The 25583-nt window shown below is 42.2% G+C and overlaps 1 protein-coding gene across 4 annotated transcripts in view; it reads left to right on the top strand.

Annotated features, from left to right (window-relative positions):
- The window catches only part of ZNF609 (zinc finger protein 609), a 70086-nt gene that overhangs the window by 21484 nt on the left and 23019 nt on the right, over window positions 1-25583 (top strand). The window lies entirely within an intron of this gene.

The raw sequence follows: 25583 nt of genomic DNA, 5'->3' as shown, positions 1-25583 counted from the left end.
GTGGGTGTCTAGTGCAGCGTGAGTGGGGCTGAGGGTGGTTGCTGCTGGATGGGCAACACTTACCATAGCGACTCGCAAGTTTCCCTGCCGGCTTCCCATTAACTTTGTTTGTGGAAAGCCGATAGGAAAGGTTGCAAACGTTGATCCCATGGCTGTGGGACACAGCAGCCATTGACAGCGCCAAGGTCACAGATTTTAATCATGTGACAACGGGGGTGCTGGACTGCTGGAACTTAGAGGACCAATCATGAGTTCCACTTGTTCAGCACCATCATAACTTCAAGCGGTTGCCGAACGAGTGGTCATTAACCGAGGACTAGCTATATTCCTAGGAAGAACAGAAGGAACGAACAGGTAAAGCTGCTTGGTTGCATCAAAAGATTTTAAAAGCAGACTGTGGGTTTAGAAGCTTGTGTGAGCTGTATAACTTGATATATTATTTCTGCCACTGCATCTCCCAGCACATCTGTGAAGTGTCATCTGCCCGTACTGAATTATTTATAGCAACGTACTGTTTTTGAGGAGAAAAGAGCATCTTCATGGATTGTGCATAAGGCTTACTTGACCTTTCAGGTGCTAGTCTAGGAAATGCTTAAAGCTAATGGCTTTCAGAGAATCAGATCTGTAGCCCAGCTGATAGCTTATTACTTTCTTCTGCCTAGATTCTGGAAATAGCAAAGCTTTATGTATGTATGCATTGCCTGGTTTTAGCTTTATTATTATTTTTATGTGGAAAATATTGATGTGGAGAAGCAGAGAAAAATGCACATCGCTACCTACGTATCTCATAAAGGAAACAAAAATCTACCACTTGGCTTTATAGTGAATCAAGAGAATTCAGACAGGATTTACGAATACTTGCTTCTCCACTATAGGGTAGCCATTCCCAGCCTGATGCCTTCCAGATGGCTGCTGAAGTGGGACTGAGCTCTTGCTTACACTGGAAAAAAAGGGGGGGGAAACGCCTATTCAGTATCATTTTCTCCAGAGTGCTGTCAAGGTTCATCACTTTCCTATCATGGTTTTTATGGCAAGAGCTATTTGCGGAAGAAAAAGAAAACATACTCTGGTTTAAGTGCTGTGGAAGCCTTGTGATGGTTAATAGCTGAAATCTGCATTTTCAGGATGCTTGTATAAGAAGGGAAGATTAGTATCTTTATATTTTAATTTCTTTCCCTTTCTATCAATGCGATGACCTAGAATATGCAACTAAAATAGCATATATTGAAAGGATTGCCAGATATTTTTTAAAAAGGTGAATAGAGATGTTTTTTCGCTGTGTGTTTATTGTCGTACTACTGAGCTAGTTTACTTCTTTCCTATTGATTATAGGTAATGGTTTGTGTTTATGTTGAAGCTTACTGTCATTATTTTCTGTACGGTATAAAGAAAAAAGACCAGCGGTGTTATGCCTTTTTTCAGCCAACAGATGTGTACAGGAAAGTAGTGTGACAGTTCTGTAATATGTGGAATTTAGATTCCGGATTCTGAAACAAAATTGATTAGCCCTGTCAGATCGAGCATAAAGCTGGTTCTGCTTTTTATAGCAATGAAAATAGCCTGTGGTAAACCTAATAGGAAAACATGCTTTATAAGAGTCTTGCCTGTTTTCTCCTTCTATTATCTCCAGGCAGCACATCCAATGGCAGCTGTATTCCAACTTACCTGGAGGGCAAGAATTTAAGAAAAAATGTTTAGCTTGAATTTGGCAGTAATGCATATCTTTATAAAATTGGAGTAGCGACAGAGTCCATTTCAAGGCACCTTAGCAGAATCCTAACCATTAGATTTGGCCCTGAATAGAAAATGAAATAGTTGGGAAAAGGTTTTCCAGGAAAAGCTTTGCATGCATCAGAAAAGACCCTACTCATCCTTGTAAATCTCTCCCCCAGGCTGTTGTGTTAATTGGAAGATAGATGTTTGTATAAAGTATAATGCCAATATTTGTGGGGGTGGGGGTTCTTTTTCTTTTGTGACAGGCTCTTTTGCCCATGACCTTGGAAAAGAAATAACTGGAAGATCAGGGGCCTGATGTCTGAGCGTAATGCCACTTCACTTCCTTCTGCCAGCTCCGAGATTGTGCGGCTGGCAGCTGGCAGTACTCTGGCTATGTACTGCTTGTGCTGATAATAGCACAATAAATGGCAGTTTCTTGCTGTGGGGCAACAACTTCTGTAGTGCCTGTGAGAGTAGGAGGAACAACCTAGTGGACTGGCAGCTCCATCTGTTATCATTGTTCTCTGCTGTGACTGTCTGCTTGGTTTAGGATAAATGGAGAACAAGGGATGACCAGTGGACAATACAGCTTTCCCCCCCCCCCCCCCCGTTTGCTTCTGTTGTAGCTTTGTTTTAATTTAAGAGGGATGGGTTGGGATGGAGAGAAAGCATGCTCCTCTGAGATATAGGATGCTCACATGATGCCATTAAATGGAGGAAGATGGGATTTTAATAAGCTTCTTGTAGAGGTATGTATGGGCAGCTGGTCTTGCACATACAGTGTTCTGAATGCATTCTTTGTCATTGTGAAGGATTAGGCGACTCAGTTACTCTCCTACTAAAAATTATAGTTGGGGAGAGGAACCAATTCCAATTTACAAATCAAAGCATTTCATACTGTATGTCAGTAATTATTTATAGGCCCAGTTAAGATTATCATCTTAACTGGGAGGGGGGTCTTAAACTTGGGGGGGGGGCTCCCTTCTTTGTGGCAGAAACAAAATGAAAATGTCTCGTGTGTCACTTTAGAATAAACAGTCGTACTTTGTTCCATACGAGTGGGGAAATTTTTAGCTCATTCTAAAATTGGTTAATACAAGAATATGAAACCATTGTATTATTAGTAAAGTTCCTTCATTCTGAATGCACAGAATAAATCTTAACTTCTGAAACCTAAAGAGTTGCACGCTTCAAAAATGTTCTTGTCTGAATCGTGAGATTGCTTTTATTTCAGATCAGTAGGAAAGTTTAGCCTTTGTTTAGGGGGCTATAAAGCAAAAGGCAGATTATGTGAAGCCTAATCATTCAAGGAAACCAAAACCAAACACATACACACACATCCATGGAAACTGTAGCTTGCTTCCATTAACAATGTTTACAGTTGACATTAGAACCAAAGCTAATTTTCTTTCATTAAACAATTATTCCAGGAATTTGCTAATAATAAGCACTGACCGTGAACTTTTCTAAGAATGTTGACTCTCGCTGATTTTTTTTAAATGTACTAGTTAATAGGTAAAAGATAACAAGTAAGAATTATCTGTTCTGGAAGCAAAGATTTGAATCATAGCAAACATATTGAATTGCTAACAATGGACTTGGTTTTTTTTTAAAGAAGCCTTATCAACAAATATTAATTATAGTTTTATTTGCATTTCAGCTGGCATAGAGTTAGCCTAGTGGAAATAGAATGGAGAAGCTTTAGGAATCTGATATTTTAAAATTGTAGTACAGTTAATAAATCTGCATGTCACAGACAAATGTGGAAGGTCCTTCACTCACCGGGATATTTGCAAGGATCAAATCAAACTTTATTATGGTCACAGAACAGCATTGAAATTGAAAGGCGGCATGGAGAAGTATAGTGAATGTGGGAGATTGAACAGGTGGAGTCCAAAGGTGGGGTCAAATGATTCATCAGTTTGGAAACCTTACGCAGCCACAAGAGACTTAAGTCCAGGCCTCTATGACTCTTGTTGACTCTTAACTACCACTAATTTGCCTTGACTGTTAGTATATCAGAGTCTTGTGTATAGGTAGCATGTAATAAACTTTTAGTGCTTTGAACTCAACTCCTATTCCTGGTTACTTGCACCTAACAGTGAATAATGTTGGTGAAAATGAAATTTAATTCTTTTTTCCCAAATATCCTGACTTTTTAAACTATTTCTTTTGTATTTTGCATTACAAAATACTTCCAGTGGGACTGGAAGTTGGCAAATGGGCCATTTTCAGCCTCTGGAGGACCTCTGGAGGGGGGGGTGCTGTTTTCGCCCTCCCCAGACACCTAAGAAGGCTCTGGAGGCTGGGGAAAGCAAAAAACGGCCCTACTGTGCCATCGCGTGCCGGGAGCGTGTGGGGGTTACATGTGCAGGACAGGGTGCATAGAATTATGGGTGTGGGCACACGCACGTGACACCCACCCACCCCGCTCCTGGCACGTGATGGCAAAAAGCTTAGCCATCACTGCTCTATACAGTCAGTAAAAACAAGATCAGGAGCTGACTGTGGCTCAGATCATGAGCTTCTCATTGCAAAATTTAGGTTTAAATTGAAGAAAGTAGGAAAAACAGTAGGCCTAACTAAAATGAACTAAATCATATCCCTGATGAATATACAGTAGAGATGACAAATAGATGTAAGGAATTAGATTTGATAGATAGAGTGCCTGAAGAACTATGGACAGAGATTCGCAACATTGTACAAGAATTAGCAACTAAAACCATCCCAAAGAAAAAGAAATGCAAGAAAGCAAAATGGCTGTCTGAGGAAGCTTTGCAAATAGCTGAGGAAAGAAGGGAAGCGAAAGGCAAGGGAGAAAGAGAAAGATACACCCAATTGAATGCAGAATTCCAGAGAATAGGGAGGACCAGAGATCTCTTCAAGAAAGTTGGAGATATGAAGGGAATGTTTCATGCAAAGAAGGGCATGATAAAGGACTAAAATGGCAGGGATCTAACAGAGGCAGAAGAGATTAAGAAGAGGTGGCAAAATTACACAGAAGAACTATACAAGAATGAACTTAACGTCCTTGATAATCACAATGGGGTGGTCACTGACCTTGAGCCAGACATCCTAGAATGTGAAGTCAAATGGGCCTTAGGAAATCTGAGCAACAAGAAAGCTAGTGGAGGTGACAGTATTTCAGCTGAGCTATTCTAAATCTTAAAAGACGATGCAGTAAAAGTGCTACACTCAATTTGCCAGCAAATTTGGAAAACTCAACAGTGGCCACAGGATTGGAAGACTCCTGCAAATCCCTTGAACTGCAAGGCGATCAAACCAGTCAGTCCTAAAGGAGATCAGCCCTGACTGACTGCTCTTTAGAAGGCCAAATCCTGAAGATGAAACTCAAATACTTTGGCCACCTAATGAGAAGGAAGGACTCACTGGGGAAAAGCCTAATGCTGGGAAAGATTGAGGGCAAAAGAGGAAGGGGATGGCAGAGAACGAAGTGGCTGGATGGAGTCACTGAAGCAGTTGGCATGAGCTTAAATGGACTCCAGAGGATGGTAGAGGACAGGAAGGCCTGGAGGAACGTTGTCCATGGGGTCGCGATGGGTCGGACATGACTTCGCAACTAAAAACAACAACAAGACCTCTCTTGCTACATTTGTTAAGTGAATCACTGGAGTTGTTAAGTCAGTAATACAGTTATTAAGTGAATATGGCTTCCCCATTGATTTTGCTCATCAGAAGGTTGCAAAAAAAAATGATCACATGACCCAGGGACCCTGCAGCTGTCATAAGTATCAGTCAGTTGCCAAGTCTCCTAACTTTAATCAGTGACCATGCGGCTGCTGCGATGGTCATAAGTGTTAAAAACAGTCATAAGGACTATCTGTAATGCAGCCCCACAAGATTGTTTATTATCATGTGATTTATATACTGTACATAAAATATGTTATATATTTTGTAGGCAGCCCAAGAAAACTCTTCACTCAATGCAGCCCAAGCAAGGCCAAAAGGTTGGACACACACGCTGTGTAACTTGAGAGATGAAAGATTACATATTTAAAGTCAAATAAATACTTCTAATGGATGGTGTAGTGTACAATCTTGGGAACCTAAGTTCAAAACAAATCCTTTTATTATGCTGAAACTATTATGATTAGATAAGCTTCTATCTGTTCTTTTCCTTAAATTCCTAGAGCTTCAACTGGTTATTTACTTACAGTGGATTTATTACCTTTAAGTATTTCTTTAAGCAAAATAGTTATGCCTGAGTTTGCAGATTATCTGGTAGCATGTCCTTTTAATCTCTAAGAGGAATTGTGTTGTACTTGGCATTTTTGTTCACCTATTGAGCCCTTCCCAAGGACCTGAGGTAGGCAGATGTTTATAATAACAACACGGCATTGACAGAATCACCATCAGTTAATTGCAAAAGGCAGCTTTACTTGGAACAGTTTACATCCTGTGATGATACCTTTAACATCACCCCAGGTCCTTGAGAAGGATTCAATAAATGGACAAAAATGCCATGTCCAGTCCAAACAGCTGGCTGTAACGAACAGTAATAATAATCTGTGTTTCAGTCTGGAAGGCGGAGGGATGATTTTCAAAGCTTGTGCCTTCTGAATCCCCTTCCTCTCATTTTATCCATACTTCGAAATGTTAAAATTTCTAAGTATTCTTCAGTGGCTTGGATACAAGAAGCAATTAGGGAATGCAGCACTGCTGTGAGAGGAGTAACATAACAACACTAGAAATAACTGAGGAGAGCTGACATTTGGAGGGGTTCTCACACATTTATCGCTGGAGAGATATGGTGTTTATGGGATTGTTGGAAAAATAATGGGCAAAGCCCTCGCCATAAGCACCTCCATGTGAAAAAATAAAAAAATCCCAGCTAAGTACAGCCACAAGCTTTCGATCCCCTTTTCTCCTGGAGATGTGACAAAAAGGGCAGCAGCTCTGTCAGAGACAATTTCCCAAGCCATCAATTTCCTTCCTTCTAGCCAGGCAACTGCTCCCGATGACAAGGGCTGAAGGCCAGCGAGCTAGAGTAGAGGCATGCTTATCATGCTATGGTTTCCCGCTAAGTGGTGCCAGTCAGTTGCTGTGATTCTAAAAATGCCAGCAGCAGTAAATATACCCATTCCTACTAAAAACAGTTTGTAGCCAAGCAGATAATACACTCAAGTCTTGACTGCTGGTGGTATTCACATTTACTTTTTCCCCTTCCACCTACCGGTCCAGAAGGCTATTCGTGGCTAGAATTCCCAATGCGCCCGATACATTTTGAGGCCAGTAGTTTTTGCAAAGAGGCCAGGAATGATCTGTGGTGGTGTTATGGCAGTTGCACTCATTTTTATTTTCCATTCTAGGCGTAGAGACACCACCTATTAACTGTTGCATTCAATTTTCCACTTATTTGCTGTGGTGTGTTACCTGCTTTGCTTTCTGACCTAAATATTTCTGGAATGCACCAGAAGGTGTTCCTCTCTTATTGGAGCTTCCAGTTGCTGCTCAAGTTCTGTTCCTTTTGCTGTACTCCCTGAGCAGTGCATGAATAAGCTGCTAACTGGGCTGCCTTTGGAAGACTTGTAAATGAAGGTTTATTTCCTTACCTTCCCCCCCCACCCCTTCCCTGTTTTAGAAATCTGGTGCCTTGGCTTCTATTTTGGTACCCAGTATGTGTATAGAGACATGTACCATTAACCATGAGATGCCATAGGTTTGAGATAAGTTGCTTTTTTTTCTGGAGGCTTATTATAATTGAGAAATACACTGTTCTTGTTCAACCTTGTGAGTGGAAGAAATGCATTCAGTGAGAATTAACACATACACGCACACACACACACACACATATTAATGATTTGTTTCATTTTTATTCTGCTTTCCTTATGAGACATACATGCTTATAAGCTCGCTACTTCAATCCACCTGAGATCGCCATTTCATCAAATCAAAACCTTATGATCCTAGATAAACATCGCCACCATTTCTTTTTCACAGCATTCCAGCATTTTCTGAATTGTGAAAGTGCCTACGAGCTATGCAGTGGGTTGTTGCCTTGTACTTCGCATCTGCAGTGCCACTGTTAGCCTCTAGCAAAAGAATAATGATCTGAAGAATTCTTTCCAGTGGTTTTGTTTTGCCTTCAGTTTCCTTGTTGATTGTTCAAACATCACTCAACCTATGAGAGAATTATTTTTGCTTATGCAATAACATTAGCCAAACACATTATACCTTATTCTATTTTTTATCTCCATTAGGCCAAACAAGAAAGGCAGTGGTGCCTCTAAGATTACCACTGTTCTCAAAGGAAAAAAACTAAAACATTTGGCATCTTTGTAATTAATTAATTATTCTCTAAATCACATTCAGGCAGTGGTTATTACGGATGCTGAAACATCAAACATGGTAAACTACAGTAGCTCACATAGCACACTAAACCAAAAAAAAAGCATTATGGCTTATTGTGATTACTTGGTTCATAGAGTACATTAAGCTATTAAAATGGTTGTTTATGGTTTAATGTGAAGATAACATATTAATTGTCAAGGAAAGGTTTAATGTAGCATGGTCAAAAAAGTACTTGTTCAAAATAAGGCTTCCTAAAGCATATCTAATATATTTTTATGCTTCTGTTTTTTAAAGAAAACACACTCCATGATGTAATAGAGCATCTGATAATTTAAAAATATGTATATTCTCCCTGGTGTAGTTGGTACTAAATATGCCCCACTGCTAACAGGTCTCAGTCTTAAACTTAATAGAAGGGTCTTCATTTCTTTAGCAGTCTCCTGCATATGTGAAATACGTTGGGTTTTTGAGATAGAAGAAAGAGCCCTTGGGCCTCCTATTAGTCCTGGTGTGCCAATTGTGTCTTAAGAAATAAGTAATCAGGTATTGCACATTGTCGCTTTCCTGGGAGATGGAAAGTTGCGTGCTAAGTCAAACCCCCCTGTCATTCAGGACACAACCCAGAATGCTGAGGTGAAATAAAAGATTGAAGAAAAAAATGGATTATTTGAGTGCTTTCCAAAGGAACTCTGAAACCTTGGTTAGTTTCTTCATTCTATTATTTAAAATGGGATGTATTTAGTGATAGCTTGAAACTTTGTTATCTTTCCACAAAATAACATTTTCGATCTTTTTCCTTTTTGGTGTTTTGCAGATTTGTTAGTACAGTTCGGTACCCATCTGCATCTTGTATTAGTAAGCCCCTAAAGGTATTGCAAAGTTGATTTAAAGCCTCTGGACACTCCTAGCAGGCATTAAGGCAGATGGCGTTTGTTCTGCTTTTCAGGTCCACTTGCCAGAGGAGGTAATTTTGAAGGATTTGATATGTCAGTACATGGAAGGGGAAAACTGGTGCCTTTGCCCGTGCCTGGGAAATGGGCCAGCCCTGAGTTGGCAGTGAAAGCAGCAAATTCATAGAAACTAACGGCCGCAGCTGAAAAGCTCTGGCAAGCCATTGGGTTCCTGAGCAGGGGAATAATAGCAAGAACATAATACAGACAACTACACCTAAGGAAATAAAGGTTTTCCTGTTATTAATAGGGAACCTTTGATTCTGTGTTCCATGATGGAGCCTCCATCAATTGCAATACTCTAAAACAGAATATTGGCCATAAAGCTTCCTCCAGGTCTACTGAAGGTAGACGGATGCAGTTTTTGCTTTTTTAAAGAAAAAAATGTTAAATGTAAAAATAACAATTTTAATCATGTACTTTCTACCTTATCACTCTTTATCGAAATCTTTGGTTGAATGCTGCAAGTATTAACATACAAAAGCAGGTTTTCCATTTGCAGCTCCAGAACTTGAAAGCTGCTCAGAGAGCTAAATTACTTTGGGCTCATTCTCTATTGTGTATGCTAAATGTGGATTTGTTTGAAACAGGATTTAAACATTAGTTTCAGCTAAAAAAATTGTGAAATTGGGTTCTGTCAGTCTCTGTCCAGCAGGTAATACTTCCTAAACACAACATTCAGATACCTAAGTGTACTCCCAGTGTGCCAGTGGTTCTGCGAATTGATGTTCCTTTGTGTCATGCCAGTCTGAAAGGTTTTGCAATGCAGATTCTTGGCATTCCTGCCTCAAGTAGCAATTGCTGAATGAATCTTATATTGAGTAGCTTAATACATCCACAGTCTTCTCGATTCTTTCTAAGCCATTTAGAAGGTTAAGGTAAGTCAGAGAAACATAAACAAAGAGGAGTTGTGTGTCCACAAAACTGACATTCAATAAATAAATTATTTGTGCGTTTTTTTGTATTCTTCTGATGTTTCCTGTATTTTTATTACAAGCAGCGTGTATAACATGCTTGATGGAGTTTCAAGACTTACAATCAGGATTCATCTTGGATGTTATAAAGCATCATTTCCTTCAAATATACATGCTGTCAAGGGTTTCTGGGAATACTAATCTACAGTTGAAGAACATTACATTGGAGAAAGCAGTTTTAGAAGCATATATTCACCTTCCTTAACACATACTCCTGAAGTGGTGTAGGGTTTCCTGCCTAGGCAGCGGGTTGGACAAGAAGATCTCCAAGGTCCCTTCCAACTCTGTTATTCTATTCTATTCTATTCTATTCTATTCTATTCTATTCTATTCTATTCTATTCTATTCTATTCTATTCTATTCTATTCTATTCTATTCTATTCTATTAGGCTGCGGAATGATCCAGGAATGGGTTGATACAGTCTGATCTGCCTGGAGACTGAGTCATAATCTTTTGGCAACGCCTCCACGTCTCTCCGTCAGGCCCCAGTTTTTCGACTCAGTTGTCTGACAGAGACATATTTGGCAGTTGCTCTTCAAATCAATCCATTCCTGGACCATTTCAACTATTCAGGTTTCTTTAATTGTTCATCACAGGATTTGCATGCTGGCCAGATCAGCATTGGCTGGTTACGCCACCGCTGCCCTTTTGGGGGGGGGACCGTTAGGCCTTCTGGCCTTGGCCAGACACAGGCCATCATCTACAGCGCACACCCACACCCACAGCAAGGCTTAAAACTTGCTGCTGCTCTCCTGAGCCATGCAGTGAAGACATCAGCTATGAGGCGGTCCTTTTAACCGCCGCCAGCACCGCTCTCCCGAGCCATGCAGCGCAGCTCCTCAACAGGGAGGCGGCTCTTAAAGTGTCGCTGCCACTGCTCACTAGAGCAACACAGTGAAGAGGATCGGCCACTAAGGCCCTTCATAGGCCTCCAACACTGCTGACGCTGTCCTGGGCCGCATGGCCTTTCTGCTCCCTGTGGGAACATCACATGGCTGCCTCCTCCTCCGTGGCAGCCATCTTGACATCTGCAGCTGCATGAGGTCAGACTACTACTGAGGAGCACCAGATCAGCCTCAGGCTGCACCTTTTGGCAAGTATTGCCATCGGAAAGAGGGGGGGCCCTTAGGAGCTGGCACCACCCAGGTTCGCCCTGGGTTAGCCACCCTGTGATAGATTAAAGGTCTGTCTTGAGTGAGCTGGTCAAATTGGTCTCCCGACGCGACCGCCACCATCTTCTGTCTCCACGGGCACTCCAGCCTATTGATCCAATCAAAATGGCGGAGGTCCCTAGGCCTCAAACTGCAAGGTGGCTTCTGCCCCAGAGACTTCTGAACTCCAACTGGGTGAATTACCCAATAGCATCCAATCATTGGTCTACAGAGCCATTTCCAAGGATATTGCTACGGGCATTCAACGTCACCGTTCTACCACCCTGGTCTCAGAATGCCTTAGCTGGCAAGCTCATACATTGCCTTCGGCTAGTCTGACAGACCCCTCTCATCGCTCGCCTTCCCACTCGGGGCAGCGTTGATTGGGGGAGGGGGCTCAGAGAGACCCTCATCTCTCTGATGATGATGAGAGCATCCTGCCTGACACCCTGGCTTTCACAGGGCTCTTCCCTTCTGGTCTTTTCAAGTCCTTCTTATACAAGGCAACGGCCACTGCCGACCTACAGGAGCACGAGCCTGCAGCCCAGCCCCCACCCCCAGGACGGCGACATGGGATATTTTCGGAGCCAGTGTCTAAACAACTATTCATCCCGGCGCCTAAGCTTTTCATGGATATCACCCAAAACCAGTGGAACAACCCCGCCTCCCTTCCCACTCTCAGTGGAACAGATCGAAGGCACTATAATGCCTTCGATCTGTTCCACCCCGTCATCTGCAGGTTCCCCTAGGGTGCCAGTAATCTGCAATCCCCGGTTGTACACCGCTATCGCACTTGGGATTTGCCCAAGTTCCTGCGGGCATTGACGGATCCTCCCTTTGAGCCTCTGAGAATGGCGAGCCTCCACCATCTCACCCTTAAGGTGGTCTTCCTGGTGGCTATTACATCCTCATGGCGCATATCCGAACCTGTGGCTCGGTAAGGGCTGACCTGTGCATATTCCATCCAGATAAGGTAATATTGCGGCTCGACCCCTCCTTGATTCCCAAGGTTAACTCCTGGTTTCACCATGCCCAGGAGATCATCTTGCCTAACTTCTGTCCTCAGCCTTCCCATACCTTGGAAAAGAAATGGCATACCTTGGATGTGCAGCGAGCCCTCAAGATGTACATTACACGTACTGCGCCCTCCAGGAAGTCCGAGGATCTCTTTGTCTCGTTCCAGCTGACGTCGATTGGCACCAAGGTGTCCTCTTTGATTGTAGGTCGCTGGATCAGGGTGTGCATCGCCCGTGCATATGAGACGCATGCACTGCCACCACCTAGGCACATTACTGCACATTCTACTCTTAGTGCAGTGACCACTGCTGCTTGGGCCATGCAAGCCTCCCTTGAGATTTTCAGGGCGGCTACCTGGACCTCTCTTTCACTTTTCATCAGGCATTATAAACTGGACGTCTTCGCCTCTGTGGAGGCGTCCTTTGGGAGGAGGGTCCTGCAGCAGGTACACTTAGCCTTGGGTGCTCCAGGCCCATCGGCTTCCCGCCCTTAGGACAGCCAGGCTTTGGTATGTCCCAGTCCCATTCCGCAACCTATTAGGAGAAGGGGCGTTGGTCCTACCTAAACGCCAGTTCTCTTCGGCTGTGGAATGGTCCAGCCCCATCCTTCATCACGTGGGCCTGGAGCCAGGGTTCGTCAGAGCCTTTTGAAAGCATTTTTTTACAACCTCTTCGCTGAAAAGGTTGTAGAAAAAATGGTTTTAAAAGTAAAAAAAAAAAAAATGCCCATGCCCACCCAGTCACATTACCCCCACCACCAAGCCACGCCCACAGAACCAGTAGTAACAAATTTTAGATTTCACCACTGCTTGATATGCATATACCTAGCCGTAATATGACTTTTTGTTTGGTTTAGTAAGATATAAAATTATGGTGTATTATTGTATATAAACCATGCGACTTTGGCTTGTTCAATAGATTGTAGTTTAAAATCTTGGCTTGACGTTGTAAACACAGTCTCAGATCTCAATCATCTGCTTAATCCTTTGATATCTCCAACCTATTCAAATTGCCTGTCTTTCTCCTGTCATCCTATTTATTTCACCCTGTTCATTCATCATGGTGGCCTACAAAGACTTGTTACTATTTTAATACTGATCACTTGTTAAAACACTATTCTTTTTCGATCCTTAGTCTAGCTTGGAAATCACATAATTCTTCTGAGAAATACTAGAGCTTTATTGTTAATCATTTTAAAACTTTTTTCAACAATGGTAGGTCAAAGTTCTTAAAAACTGTATGATGCATTCAGAATTCTGGAGTCGACTGGATATGTTATCAAATACGGTTGGCATGTAGGTGAGAGGATAGTGGATTCCTCAGATTGGAAAAGAATTCCATTTTGCTTTATATCTCTCCTTTAATGGCAAAATCTGAATATCCTGTGGATATGAATGAGAGCAATAACTTGCTATAACTGTGAACCACGTGCTTAGTTTCTGCTGTTCTTTGTTCATGGAATCATCCCTTCACATCTGTTGAACAGATGGAAGCTACTGTACTCTCTTTTCTTTTTTCTTTTCTGTGTGCTTTCGAATGAACTCCCTGCCATTTAGAAGTAGAGTTCTTTTTCACGGGTAAAACCGTGTAGGTTAAAAAGAATTCTAGCATCATGTAGATTTTTGTATCTCTAGTGAAACATGATAGATCAAGGAAGCTCTCCTCACAATTGCAAAATACAAGCTGCTGTCTTGTCCAAATCACTGTACTTAGGAGCAGCAACTCCTTTATTAGAAAAACATGGCTTATTCCTTGGTATAAAATCATGGAAAAAGCCTATTAACATTCTTTCCGAGCACTGGCTGTGCTAAAGTTCTCTGTGTTCTAATTCTAAAAATGCTTTTTACAGCCAGAGTGCGGCATCTTTCCAAATGTCCATGTGCTTGGATCCTTGCTGAACACGTCCATCAAAGAATTCTGGGAAGTAGCTCGCAAGGAGCAAGTAAGAACCTATTGATGGAGGAAGGAGATGTGCAGACTGCTACACTGTGCAGACTGCTAGTGCTTAATCTAAACCACACCCAGATTCAACGATCAGGTTGCAAATATTACCCACCCACCCTCTGTGAATTAATTGAATGATGAACAGGAAAGTTACCCAATGTCTTAAAGTTTGGGGATGTTTGATTTTATGTTATTTGCTTTGTTCTGGTTTTCCTTGCTAAATAAACCATACAACTATCTGACAATGTACCATTGAGAGATAATTGTTGGTAATGTGTTCCCAGTCTATAGAATAACTCTGTTATTCTAAACCTGGTGGCTTTGTTTCTGTTGGCTAAAAACTAGAATAGGTGGTGAGTCTCTTAGCTATATTTGTGTGACTGATTTATTCAATTAAATAAGATATTGTAAAGAGTGTCTTGGTTGGAGTTGGAATTGTTGGTGTCTATAAAAATCATATCTTTTATAAGTGCTCTGAATTCATATTTAATTAATGCTGTGAGTGGTTACCCTAATTCCTGGTAAAAGGAATTCTATCAATAATGTCTTACTCCTAGCAATCAACTTGTGGTATTGCTAATGAAACAATAATGTGTAACTACATTTTTTTGTTTTTGTTTTTTTGCCATTGAATCCATTGCCATTGATTTGCAAAGAAAAAAAAACAAGGAACTGAAACTATTCAAAAAGTTTTTGTTTAGTCAAATTGTGGCCAGAATTATGTATGCTTACTATCCAAGCACTTTTTGGGTAATTGATTGCCTGACCTAGGCATTTTTATAGCACTGTTTATTGTTTACATTTACAGATTGCTGTTTCATTGTATGCAATAAATTTTTCAAATGATATTCTATTTAGGTAGAACAAGAATGGGATATCATATATTTGGTTTCAATAAAATTGGAACAGGCCTGATTTTCTGATAGTCTGTACCAAATTGAAAATATTTTTTCTTTTGTTTCTTGGTTTGTGCTAAATGTATTTTGTCGTGCTGTTTTTCTGAGGAGCCAAAGAAGATTATAAAGCTAGAATTTGATGGCGTTGATTGTTCATTCTGAGAATAGAAGAATTGGAAAGGTTAAATGAAATCAATCAGCTGCAAGGGTGCAAGGGCCAGGACAGGTGGGCCCTAACATACTACCCACAAATTTCTGATCATTTCCAGACTGGGCAAGTGAAATGGAAAAACCAAGCATGTAGATGAATTATTCCATTTTGTATCTTGTTATATAATGGTTGTGTTGGATAAATTCCAAGGTCCAATATTGATAAGAGTAAATAGCTTAGATAATGTAGGGATTCAATGTATTCAAAAAGTTCTCGTAGCAAGAAGGCAAAAAAAAAAAAAATCACATTTGCTCATTCACAGCAGAATAATAACAGAATGTTGTGATTTTTCATATCCTTCCTTCCTTGCATCTTTTAATCAAATCCAATAACTCATACATTTGGCAAATCTTGATCTTTTAAAAAGACAACATTCCTTTAGTACGTTTTTGTACAAGGTCCAGGACAATCCTGTCCTCCCTCTGCCTCTTAATTTCTCAAGAATTCTAAAGCCTAGCTCCAGCTTTGGGACAAAAGGCAATTGACAGCACTAAATTGGCAAGCCCATCTTTTTGTGCTGTTCTGAAATACAGTAGTAGGCGGTGTTTGTTTGGTAGAGTTGGTTAGGAGCAAGACTGTGACAAATGTACATATCAGCCGTCTACAAGTGGTATAGTATGCAGCTAACCAGGAAGAATTAGAGCATGGAAAAATTACAACAGGTGCAGTAGATGCTTTTAACATAGTAAATCAGGAAGCAGCAATAGCAGAAGCTATTAAACCATACAGGAAAGAGTGAACTGCAATTACAGTGAGTCAAGCAGTGGATGATAATTGCAAATATTCCTATGTTTGACATTCTTTCTCCTGACTATAATTTTCCTAGTGGGATCTGAGTGGCATTAGCTATTTAGAGTTCCGTAGCTGCAGAAATAAGCCGTGGTCCAGCTTCAAAACACTTAGGCTGCAGACAAAATTTCCATACATTCCTTAAGCAGTAAATAAAAAGTGCATGAAATTATCAGGTGAACCCTCTTATAGTTGCACTCCCTTCTACATTTGGGATTATTATAGTTTATTGTTATAAATGTACCTTTACCTGCTATCCCTAAGTGATTTTCCCCCCAGTGTCATCGTAACTTCAAACAGTCATTAAATGAATGGTTGTAAGTCAAGGGTTACTTGTATGCCGTTATTCAGTAGATAGTTAGGCAACAACTTGTTTTTTATAAGAGGCTTAAAATTGCTGGCTGCTCTATGAAAATGTACATGAATTTGCTGATATACCATGTTCTGTTCTACTTATATTGACATTTTTTAAAAGAATAAAAATAGCGGTGAAGTGAGTAAGCAAATTAGGCACCTTCTTGCATAATGACAAGGTAGAATGTCATAAAGAAGAGAATTTTGAGGCGAGGATGCCAAGTTGCAGTGGATCTCATGAAATGGCTGAATGGAACCTGATTGACCGTAGATTGCAGACAGCAGAAGGAAAGTGTATTTCATCATTCGTCTCATAATTAATTCTACTGAATTCCATACTGTGAGAAATGATAGTAGCTGCTAGTTTTAATGACTTTAATAAAGAATCAGACCAAATGAGAGAAGATAAAACCTGTTGGGGTGAGTGCTAACCTGGTGGGAAACCAGTCTCCTCGTTTAGAATCCAACAATTGTGGGAAACAAGATATTGGACAAGATAGGCTGTTGATCTGATTTAACAGAGCTGCTTTTGCAGTGCTGCATAAAATGTAGTCCATCTCACCTCATCTCCAGTTCTTCTATATACGTAGTCCTGAAATTTGTTTTCTCCTTTTCCTTTGTCCTGAATTTATCTCTTGATATCATGGTCTATATTTTGTTTTTCTCACCTGTTTGTGGCAAACGTCAATCATTCAATCCTTCCTGGCATTCAGTTTAGATGATTACAAAAAAACATGCACATTTCAGGGTGGTGATTTTTTTACCTTTTAGTTGCTAGTGAGTGTTTCTGTCCCCTCCATACCAAAAGGGGATTGTCATTAATATGGAGAGATGGTGATTCACGTGGGAAGGGTTGCACAGTTGAACATTTGAAATGGCTTCCATTCTTACGGAGAGTGAAAATTGGTTAATGTGTAGAAAGGCTCCTGCTTCTCAGAAAGCTATAATTTGCTGTGATCCATGTAACTCCCTGTTTGCATTGCAAGCAAATAAGAAGTGCAAACATTACATTCAGAATTTGTGGGTGGCAAAGTCAGACACTGCAAACAAGTGATAGGAAATCTATCTGCAGTGAATTGCAATCAGACCATCTTTCTTCTGGGAGCCCCAAAGCTCTTTGTGATCCTATGGAAAAGCAACTCTTATTTTTATTGGTTTTGGACACACTGTGACTGAACAACTCACATGAGATTTTTGTGCTTGGTTGTTCTCTACGGTTAGTGAAGTTGCGCTATTAGTTTGTGAAATGATTATTCAACCATATTATATAAAGTGTTGGATGAGCAGACCTGCTGTAAATGATTGAGTCGGTGCTTTGCATATGTTGAAGCTGCAAATAATATGCCTCTCCAAATAGGGTTTTATTTTTTCTTTTATTTTTGTTAAACAAACCCTCCGGAATCAAAGAAAAACTGATTCTCCATTGTGGTGGAGATAGCATCCAGGAATGGATAGACCTCATCAGTTAACCGATTGGACTGAGTCTGTCAAAGCTGTAAGGACACACCTCCTTCACCAACAGTCCCCAGCTTTTGACTCAGTCCTAGCTAAAGACAAACATGTTTTTGCTTAGGTCTACAAATTCCTGGATCCGTATCTCCATTAACTTGACAGAAGCTTACCTGCATGTTCCTATTTTACCGGAACACAGACAGCATCTCCATTTTTCTTATGGAGGATGACTTTATCAATATAGGGCCTTGCCATTTGGGCTATTGTCGCGACCAGGGCGTTCATGAAACTATTGGCCGCATTGGTGGCACATCTCCGGGCTCTTCCCATGAGTATCCAATGCTACCTGGTCGATATCCTGATCCAGTCCGCCTCTAAGCTCCAGGCGAGTCAGGATCTCAGAATCACCATCCAGGTGCTTCAGGACCATGGGTTTTCCATAAACACAACCAAGAGCCATTTGATGCCAACAAACAGGTTGCTTCATTTAGGAGCAGAAATAGACACCATTGTATGCAAGATACACTTCTCCCAGGAGCGCCAGACGAGTATAAAAGAATTGGTAGGTCGGGTCAGGAGGGAGTGTACGGTACCCCTGGCCACCCTCTCGTAGCTCCTGGGTAAAATGGTGTCCTGCATTTTCATCGTACCTTGGGCACGCCTGCATGCCAGGTCTCTCCAGTGGTTCCTCCTGCCTTACCAGAGGAAAGGCAGGAGCAATTCCCCGTCCAAGGTCAGGGTACCACCAGAGGTGATCCATTCCTTATGATGGTGGGCTTCACGGGCAATTTCAAAGGGAAGTTTTTTCAAAGAACCAGAACACCTGACGATTATGACAGATGCCAGTCTCTTTGGCTGGGGAGCACATCTCCAAAATAGGATGGCCCAAGGACATTGGTCACAGGCAGACCTGGGCCACAATATAAACTGGCTGGAACTCAGGGCAGTACACCTGGCCCTCAAACAGTTCCAGGACATGGTGTCGGGCAGACATGTCTTAATTCTGACCGACAATATGGCCACTAAGGCACACATTAACTGGCAGGGAGAAACCCACTCCAGGACCCTTATGAGAGAGGCAGAACGACTATGTCTCTGGGCAGAGAGGCTCCATTTGTCGCTAAGGGCAGAGCATATTTCAAGGGCCACAAATGTACAGGCAGATTGGCTTAGCAGGGCCACAATCTATCATTTGGAATGGCGCCTGCATCCGACTTTGTTTCAGGAGCTGATGGAGCGCTTTGAATGGCCAGCCATGGACCTCTTCGCTACCCAAAACAATGCCCAACTACCAAGTTTTTTTGCAAGGTTTGTGGTACTGAGGGCGGAAGGGATCGATGTGCTTCGCAGCCCTTGGCTGTGGGAACTCCTATATGCCTTTCCTCCCCTTCCCCTCATCCCGAGGGTTATATGAAAGATTTTGGTGGAAAGGGCAGAGGTGCTGCTCCTGGCACCACACTGGCCCAGGCGACCATGGTTTGCCGACCTGGTTACCCTGTCGGTGACCAGTCCTTGGAGGATACCGCCGGACAGAGTCTCCCTCAGCCAGGGGGCCTTGGTCCACCCAGACCCACAATGGCTACAGTTGACCGCCTGGCGTTTGAGCAGAGGTCTTTGAGCCAGGACAATTACTCCTCCAAGGTGATAGACAAGATACAAGCCTCCAGGAGACCTTCCACCAACTGAATATATGATGTGACTTGGAAGGCATTCTGTTCCTGGTGCTCCAGGTCAGGTTTGGACCCAACATCTGTATCCATGCTCCAGATACTGGAGTTTCTCCAGGTGGGGCCCAACATGATCCATCGCCAGATGGCTGCCCTGTCCTCGGTCCTCTCTTGCGGGGATCTAGAGTCCCTCTCTCAACACCCAACCATGTGCAGGTTCATTAGGGATGCAACGAACCTACGGCCTCTGGTGGTTCACAGATACCCTACATGGGACCTCACTAAAGTACTACATGCGCTGACCACTGAGATCGGCCACATTGTGCTTCCTAACCTGCAAGATGGCCTTCCTGGTAGCCATCACATCGGCTAGACGGATTTCAGAGCTGGTGGCACTCTCTGTCAGGAAGGACCTCTGTGTCTTCCATCCTAACAGTGTGGTATTATGGTTGGACCCTTCTTTTGTCCCCAAAGTGAACTCATGGTTCCACAGGGGCCAGGAGCTTATACTGCCCGACTTCTGCCCAGGCCCCGTCCACACCCTGGAGAAGAAGTGGCACACTTTGGATGTGAGGAGGGCCCTCTGCATTTATATTGAGAGGACTTCCCCCTTCAAGAAGACAGAGTCGCTCTTTGTGTCTTTCCAGCCAGCTTTCCTAGGCACCAAGGTCACTCCATCGACCGTGGGCCACTTGATTTGGGCATGTATCGCCAAATCCTATGAACTACAGGCCCTTCCATTGCCTAGACGGATCATGACCCATTCCACAAGGAGTGCGGTCACAACAATGGTGTACAAGCCTCTATTGAGGAGGTTTGTCATGCAGCTACATGGTCTTCTCCATCCCCTTTCATCAGACACCATAAGCTGGACACCTTCGCTTCGGCTGAAGCGGCCTTTGGCAGGTGGGTCCTCCAGAGGGTCCATTCTGATCAGGGGACCTCGGACCAGACTGCGGCCCACCCGTAAGGACAAGCCAGCTTTGGTATGTCCCATTCCTGGATGCTATCTCTACCACAATGGAGAAGGGGCATTGGTCTTACCTGATACGCTCCTTCTCATTGGGTGGAGATAGCATCCAGCCCTACCCTAGAGACCGTCTGGTCCTCGGTCCAATGGGGAGAATATTGGAACAAGACACGTCGAGTTTGTCTCTATGCCTTCGCCAAAAGCTGGGGACCGTTGGTGAAGGAGGCGTTTCCTTACAGATTTGACAGACTCAGTCCAATCAGCTAGCAGACGAGGTCTACCCATTCCTGGATGCTATCTTCACCCAACGAGAAGGAGCGTATCAAGTAAGACCAACACCCCTTCTAAATTCCCAAAATACATTTTTTAAACATCTCATCGTGTGATCTTGAGAGATTAAAAAAACTTTGAAATATCCATATTGAGTATTTGTCCAAACAACATTTGTACAGATAAAAGTTAGTGTCCAGTCCCAGTGACGAACAATTGACTTGCCTAAATTAATGTAACTTCTACAACTTATGATCCTTTGACTTCCGTGTCTGACCAAAGACTGCTTCATCAAGGGCAAGTTAGGATTTCATGGTGCCAGGATATCAGTATCCTTATCTCAATAACTCGGGACTCTAAAGTTGATTGAAGTGCTGCGATATTTACCAAAGCAGATAAAGAGTCAAGGTACAAATTCCTATTGAGCAGTGAAACTAAGAGGAGATTCTTATAATTTTTTCTTTTTTTCTTTTTCTTTAATTTAAGATAGTAAAAGTATATAGATTAGGATGGTGAAATGGTATCATTTCAATCATTTCATCGTATACAGGAGATTCAAAATGCAATCCTTGAAATCTATTCTGGGATGCATACAGGAGGGGGACCTCTTGCAATCAGTGGACCTCAAAGAGGCCTACTTAGACATCCCGATCCACCTGGCACATCACAAGTTTCTATGTTTTGCTTACACCAATTGCCATTTCCAGTCTCGGGCCATGCTGTTCGATTTTTCGTCGGTTCCTCAGACATTCACCAAGTTACTGGCAGCGGTAGCAGCATCTGTCCGGATGGTTCCAGTCCGCATCCTGTGTTACTTGAACATTTTGATTCTGTCATTCTCCCTATCGCAAGCCGAAAAGGACAGCAAGACAGTAGTTTGTATGTTACAACTCCATGGGTTTTCCATCAACTTGCCAAAGAGTCACTGCAGCCTGCAGGGAGGCCACATGGTCGTCATTGTCATCATTTGTGAGACATTACAAATTGGGCACTTTTGCCTCGGCGGAGGCATCTTTTGGAAGGAGAGTTTTGCAAAGTGTGGTTTCCACCCAGGGCCAGGGGATCAGTCAGGATCCCGCCCAGTGTTCATAAGCTTAGGTATGTCCCATACATGGAATATCGGAGCAGTGCACTGGAAAACGGACGTTGATTTACCTGAATGTACATTTTCGGTGTGCTGCAGAGATATTCCAACCCGCCCAGTAGGCTGCCTGACCCTGGCAGGGGTAGGTGGTTTTTCTTTTGTCTCCTACTACAGATTCTTGGATGACTGCGCCTTCATGAAAAAGACTGAAGACCACAGGACACAGGAGGCGTGGTCATGGAAAAAGAAAAAAATTACACTCAGTCTTGAGCAAATAGATGAGAGATTAACCCTCATACGTGGAATATCTCCACAGCGCACCGAAAATGGACGTTCAGGTAAATCAGTTTCCATTTTCTGACAATGAGAACAATCAACCCATGAAACAGAAGTTGCCTTCAGAAGTTGTGGGAGCTCCATCACTGGAAGCTTTCAAGAAGAGACTGGACTGCAATCTGTCAGAAATGGTGTAGTAGGGTCTCCTGCTTGAGCGGGGGGTTGGAATAGATGACCTATAAGGTCCCTTCCAACTCTGTTAATATGTTCTGTTATTAAATGTAATAGGTGCCCACAAGGAGCCTTGTGCCAGTAAAGACCCAGAGAGAACAAATTAGAATGCAGCGTTGCTGTAAACATCAACCCACATGCCACGTACAGGTTGGAGGAGAATTTATAAGATACTTGGTTTTTGTAGGGAAAGAAGTTTGCAGCTCTAACGTCTAAGTAGGCAAGACAACATAATTTCAGAACTGTTTATCCCTCCGGCAAGAAAAGACATCTTCTTTCAGTCTATTAATTATTAAAGCCTCTAACTTGTTATGATATGCATGCCCCAGTACTTGCAAGTTGTATACTTCAGAGGATGGAGTTATTCTAATTTTCTCCCCTTGGAACTATTTTCTGCAGTTAGTTGGTTTCTCATTGCACACGTAGTTCTAGGTGGCCAGTTAAGGAAAATGGAAGGATATGTCATACTATCTCAGTTGTACAATCTACATACACATAGAGTGAGGAGCAGGAAGCTTCACCCTTCTTTTGCCTGTCTTAAATAATCTAAACATTGGGATTTATTCTAAAGAGGATGTTTCCTCAACGTATAAATATCTCAGTATTCTGACCAATTGAATACTTCTCATGCACATCAGTCCTGTTTCCTCATTGTTTGCTATCCCACCAAGATCAATAAACCACGCTTTTCTCTTTAGTTAGCAACATGTCTATGCATCATAATTGGAAGCAAATCCCCAGCTTCACTTTGAAGCATCAACTATGATTTGCTATTTTGGATACAGCTGGGAAGGGGAAGTGAAAATAAGAACCAGTAGAAAGAGCTCACCACAGTTGCCATGGCTGGCCTCATACTCACCCTGCCAAACATATTTATAAAACCCTGGTTTTATGTTTGGAAAATAGCTAATATAGCATAAGCTTCCAGCTGCGTAAAGCTTTTCTGAAGTAGAGGATGAATTAATGGGAGAGGTGAGTACAGTCCTTTACTCTCAAAAAAATACTTGATAGTTAAAGAAAAGGGAAGATACAAGAAATAAGAAATGCATGAAATTACATTGTACTCTCCAACATACAGACGGTCCTCACAATTGAGCCCAAAATTTATGTTGTTAAGTGAGAAATTTGTTAAGTGAGTTTTGCCCCATTTTATGACTTTTCTCGCCACATTTGTTAACTGAACCACTGCAGTTCTTATGTTAGCAACACGGTTGTTAAGTGAATCTGATTTACCTATTGATTTTGCTTGCCAGAAAATCGCAGTGCCATTGAAACTTCGGTCACTAAATGAACTGTTGTAAGTTGAGGACTACCTATAGTTAATGGAGAACAAATCATAAAAGAAAGTTTTCAAGTATTAATTTTGCAGAACTAGAAAAAGATGATTCTTTCTAGAAACAGCCTTCAACCTGTGTTCATAGTGGATTAGTCTGTGTGACTCACTTACAGCCAGTCTGTTCATCACATTTTATCTTTTGTGCTGGGTTAAGCTCAGCTTGAAACGGTTAAGCCACTTTTGAAATATAAATTGGATTTTTTTTTCCTTTGCTCGTAATCCAGTGATGATTTCTTTTAAAAAGCCAGAGTTAGAGACAAGGCGTTAAGCCAGCCCGTTTGTCCTGCCCTTTGAGGAATTGCATCCAAAAGAAGTAGTTTGTGCTTATTTTGCTTTGTTTTTACTGTCTTTCTCCATCTCTTTGATTTTCCCTGGTGGTGTTCGATAACATTGAACCAGTACTCACTGTAAAATGTATGTTCTCCAGATGTGTAGCTACTTTCACACTGTTCCTTTAAATCTTAAAAGCAACAGTTATGGAGCAATAGGTCTTATAAGCAAGAAGGACAAAGAACAACATTTCAAGGAAGATAATAGCCCTTCCAGGAGAGTCCAAACAAACACTTTAAATGTGTACAATTTTAACTCATCACAAGACAGAGGGAAAGGATGGCTCTAGTTCCTGATAAGCATATGTGGTTTCTAGTTGCAGCAACTAAGAAATCACCCCAGGGCTGTTAGCCAAGCTTTAAAAAGAATCTGGAGGCCACACCCTGGATACACACAGATGGTTGAAATAGTCTTTGCCTTGCTGAAAGTTTGCAAAATGATCACTCTCTAGTCATGCCAATTTAACCGAAGACTGGTTCAAATAAGTTGCCTGAAATGACCTTATCATCCCTACATATGACAGCGGGTCTCTCCAAATACATTCCTTGTAGCGTCTGCAGATGGACCAGCTCGGGCAGGGGTGTCAAACAGGGCCACATCAGGATTGTGTTTGACCTTGGGGGGGGCAGGGTGTGTGTGGCCAGGGTGGACATGGCCAGCTCGACGTCACTCATGTCGGAGGCGCCTGTGGTGGCCCGAGTACTCTGCCAGCGAAAATGGGCTTCTGAGCTCTGTTTTAGGCTGTGACGGCTTCCTGCAACCCTCTGCCAGGAAAAACTGAGCTCGGGAGGTCTACCCGCGGCCCTTGCTAGCTCTTGTTTTTGCTGGCAGAGGCACCATGGGTTGTTTCCAGGGTGGCCCCATGGGCCAGATCTAAACACCCTGCAGGCCGGATCTGGCCCCTGGGTCTTGAGTTCGACACCCCTAAGCTAGGGAGAATGTTGGTAATGCTAAGGTGGTAAAAAACATCATTTTCTAGTTTGGGCCATCTCTTGTAGACTTGAATAAAAAGCAAACGTGTTTTGTAATCTCTTCAATGTTGTCTTTCTGGAGTTTAATGTAGGAACGTCATAGGTAAAGGTTCCCCTTGCATATATGTGCTAGTCGTTCCCGACTCTAGGGGGCGGTGCTCATCTCTGTTTCAAAGCCGAAGAGCCAGTGCTGTCTGAAGATGTCTCCATGGTCATGTGACCAGCATGACTAAACGCCAAAGGCACGCGGAACGCTGTTAACTTCCCACCAAAGGTGGTCCCTATTTTTCTACTTGCATTTTTTACATGCTTTTGAACTGCTAGGTTGGCAGAAGCTGAGACAAGTAACGTGGCACTAGGGATTTGAACCACTCGACAAGCTCAGCGTCTTAGCCACTGAGCCACAGCATCCGTAAGGAACATCATACAGCCAGCCAATATTCAGGTGTTAGCTTTTCATTTATATCTGTATCCACACATACTGTATACATAGACACACATTGGCAGTTTACGTGCCCATATTTAACTACGATTTGCAACAATCTGTTAAAAATTAATAGGACTCTGTTAATTAAAACTAAATTTTGGATCTTCCTTATGTAATACTAAATAGTTTTATATTGAGAAGTTACATATTTACATTTACTTGTCAGTGTAATTTACACAAAAAGTATTGTAGACA

The sequence above is a fragment of the Pantherophis guttatus genome, chromosome 13, assembly GCF_059756535.1.
Source record: "Pantherophis guttatus breed Tessera chromosome 13, ASM5975653v1, whole genome shotgun sequence".
Lineage (NCBI taxonomy): Eukaryota > Metazoa > Chordata > Lepidosauria > Squamata > Colubridae > Pantherophis > Pantherophis guttatus.
Note: the sequence above shows the minus strand (reverse complement) of the source record. Positions and strands in the feature narration are given on the sequence as shown.